This window comes from Haplochromis burtoni, unplaced genomic scaffold (genome assembly GCF_018398535.1).
Source record: "Haplochromis burtoni strain Fernald_Lab_line unplaced genomic scaffold, NCSU_Asbu1 Contig_690, whole genome shotgun sequence".
NCBI classification, from domain to species: Eukaryota; Metazoa; Chordata; class Actinopteri; order Cichliformes; family Cichlidae; genus Haplochromis; species Haplochromis burtoni.
The window spans coordinates 83,404-87,476 of record NW_024583051.1 but is presented as its reverse complement, the minus strand read 5'-3'; positions in this window follow the sequence as shown (position 1 = coordinate 87,476).

Here is a 4,073-nt window from a genome sequence, read left to right as displayed (position 1 = left end):
AGGATCAGACTTGAAGGAAACACTTGGCTAAAGGCAGTAATAAGCTATTGTCTGTGTGTGTGTGTGTGTGTGTGTGTGTGTGTGTGTGTGTGTGTGTGTGTGTGTGTGTGATCGTTGTTTTTGTGTTATCTATGTATACATCATCTGTATATATGTTTTCATCCAAGTTCATAGAAAGAAGCTTCAGCTTTACAGCAAGAATTTCCTGGGTTTGAATCGACCTAGTTGGACCTTTCTGTGTGCAGCTTGCATTTTATGTGTGCCTGTGTGGGTTCTCTCAGAGTACTCCGCTTCCTCCTACAGTCCAAAGACATGCATGTTAGGTTAACTGTGTCTGTGAATGTCCAAAGTCATCTGACTGTGTTAGCCAAAATGTTCAGGGTGTATCCCACCTTTTTCCCTGTGACAGCTGGGAGAGGGTCCAGGAAGATTTTCTCTGTAATTGAACATATTTTGCATCTGTAGCCCTTACAGTTGTCTGGATTGGTGTTAAAGCTGCTTCTTTCATTTTTTTTTATACTTTTGCACTTTTCCACTTGAATTCTGCTTGTCCTTCAGTCTTGTCCACACTTCCACTTAAAATCTAAAGGTGAGAGGTCTTTCTCTGAGTCTCCCCTCTTTTGTAAAGTCCCCCTCCTGTTTGGAAATTGTTTAATCAATCTTGAAGACCTAGCTATTTTCACAGGCTTTTGGGTCCCTTTGAAACCGGCTATGGGTCTGTTCTGTCTTAGTTTATCTTGGTTCTTTATGTTATTTGTGCACGTATCTGTATATATATATATGTACACATGCTTTACAGACTTTACATTTCATTTCATGTGTCATGAGGTATTTATTGTCCTCCACACTGTCTACACTGTCAACCCCCTGGATTAAAACAGGGTTTACTGGTTTCCTGGTCCTCCTAAAGTCCACAGTCACTTCCTTGGTTTTTGTCACGTTGAGCTGCCGATTATTCTGCTCCCACCACGAGACAAAGAGTGAATCACAGCCTGATACTCTGTCTCATCATCCCCACTGATGAATTCACCCTTCGCAGAGTTATCAGAAATCGTCTGAAGACGGCAGGTCTCAGTGCAGTGGCTGAAGTCTGTGGTGTAAAGGTACCAGGACACAAGAGAAGCATCCATCTGCATTGGTGTCAGCTTATCACCCAGGAGGGCTAACCTGATGGTATTGAATGCACTGTAAAAGTCAAAAAGTGTGACCCTCACAGTGCTTGCTGGCTGGTCCAGATCGGCATAAACACAATTGAGAAGTTAGATGATGACATCTGCTGATGTCCGAAGTGGAGCTACTAAGATAAGTGAAGAGGTTCCTAATGTGGCCTGTCTATAGATCGCTTGTAGATGATGGAGGCACAGCCCTTGATGAGGCAGGGACTCACCCCATCTGTCCAGTAGACTTCCCCAAGTGGAGTCTTATTATTTGTCTCTGAACCTGGTCGTGAGTGAAAGTGAAAGGTGGGGGAGAGGTGTCTGTTCTTTCATACTAGATTATGGTGCAGTGAGGAGACGGGAGAGAGTTGCACGGCTGTGGGTTGCAGGCTGACTACAGCTAAGTGAGTAGAAGGGTGAGCATTAACTGCAGTATCGAATCTGTTGATGATTTGACACTGCTGAATGTAACTGACAAGACAGAGGAAGTAAATTGAACATCACGTCACATGAAAAGAGGGACTGTCAGAGCAGAACAGGTAGTGACTAACAGAGACCATAACAATGTACTAATATTGCAAAGAAATAAAAATACAACAACACTTAAACACAAGAAACCAAATACTACAGAAAACTTAAAATACTGTGTTGGAGACACAGGGCCATCACAGGAACAGGAGACTACTAAAATAAAACAGGAAGTGACTAAACAAAGAAGCACCTAAGACAGGAATTTAAAGAGCTTGGAAAGGTTTTGGGTTAACCTTGGGCGATTGACAGGGACAGAGATTTAATAACAGATTTAATACAGGGAGGCGAGGAGAATTGAAACCAATGAAATTTGCAAAAGTCTAAAGACAAAATTGAGCAGATATCCATAAAGAACCAAACCTGAAATAAATAAAATTCAAAACTCAAAGACTCAGAACAATTAAACATAAAAGGTAAATACAAAAATTCAAAACTCAGGCAGAAAGATTGGGGCCTGTGGTAATGTAAGGTAACAGAAAGGTCTGATGACTTACTGGAGGCATGTTTTCACATTAATGACAAATTGAATAAAAAATAATAAGATAAAGGTGAGGAATGAGTATGTTTACTACGCTTGCATTTTTATATTTACACAAACATAACTCTAACACTTTCAAAAATATAATCTTATTGACTGAAAGGATGCTTACTGTGACACAATGTGGGCAGAACCTGCAGAGTCATACAGGAAAACAAACAAACAAAAAAAAAAGAAAAGAAAAAAAAAAGAAAAAAAGGATGTAAAAATACTTACTTTGCACTGTGATGTTGACAGCATTGCTGAAGCCACCCAGTTTAGACCCACACCAGTACACGGCTGGTTTGGCTGTAGCATTTTTTACCGTGCAGGTGGATCCTCGCATTGTTCCCCAGACAGAACAGTTTGCAAGTGTGCCTGCTTCACTCAGCCTCATCACTCTCCACTCAGAAGGTTTTCCCTCACAGTGCAGTGAGACAGACTCTTCAGAGAAGTGCTGCACTCTGTCAGGAGTCACTTTGACAGTTGCAGTTGCTGAACTAGAATCTTAGAAACATGTAATGTGGGATCAAAACAGCCACTGAGATATTATGAAATTAGGAATCTAAATGCTTCTTGAAGTAATTGTATTAATAAAAACTGTATTAAAATGTTATTGTTATGCATTATGGCAATTCACACTTACCTGCAGACCAAACAAATACAGGTTTGCTGTACGAAGTGAAATGCTCTGGCTGTCCTCTTCTAGCCCTACATGCGTATCCTGCCGTCTGTTTCTGTCCATGAACAATGTAGGAATTTTGTGCAGTTCCATTTTTACCACCTGGTAGCAGCTCAAAGTAGTAGCCCTTGCTTGAATTTTTGAAAAAAGCCTGATACCAGTAGAACCTCCATTCTGCAGAGTGACTTCTAACACTGCAGTGTAGAGTCACTGATGCCCCAGGACGCAGCCATGATGAAGACACACTGAGATCAGGTTTGGGTTTATCTTTTAGAATGAACACATGCATGTCCGCGTAAGTAAAGCAAACAATACTCAGCAGTTCTTCAAGATATTTTTGTCACTTTTTGTCACACATTCTTTGGTAGCAGTAGTTTTGTGTTCCTTGTTGCGATACATTGTCAAAGAAACTGCTCAAGCAGTAAAGATGAGTAAGCAAAGCACACATGAGCAGTGTTTGTTTTAAAGAAATGAAGCTTATGTGTAAATTCAATAAGGAAGATCTGTGGTCTCACATCTGTATGCTCTAGGGGTGGGTTTTGATAATCGCTTTTCTGATTAAAACCGCTTGAATAAAGCAAAATCAATTAATTAAAATCCTGAATCAAATTTTAAATATAAATTTATATTGCTGAAAACTCCAGAATCCCAGGTTAAACCTCACAAAACTATTTCAACAACCACCAAACAGGTAAAACAGTAAATGAAAGCAGGTAAACGGATCCCAAAAAAAGACGTAAACACAAAGTGTGGATCGGACACATCAGAATCAGTTAGCGGCATGTCTGTGCCCGTGTACTTGCCATTGGGGCTGAAAGCCGACAGCTCACTGATTCTGATGCATCGGGTCCGCGCTTTGTGTTTTGCGCTAGATTCTGAAGCTGCAGGTTTCATCTCTCTCCAACCAAAACTGACTGAACCAGCAGCAAAAGAAGATCCAAACCACGATTTACAATTCACTTCACATAAACATCGTCATGAAGTCCCTCTTGCTTGGGGTTTGTGTGCACTGTGTTCTGTAAAATCTTACTTGGCTTCCGCCAGAATAAAATCACACTTCCTGCACAGCCCTCACGCTCTCTCTCTCTCTGTATTTCAAGAACAGTTTTCCATCACATCTCTGTTTTCTGCATAATTCGCTTGCTTGTTACCAACCAGTCTATCGTTGTGTACAGTGCTGTCGGCC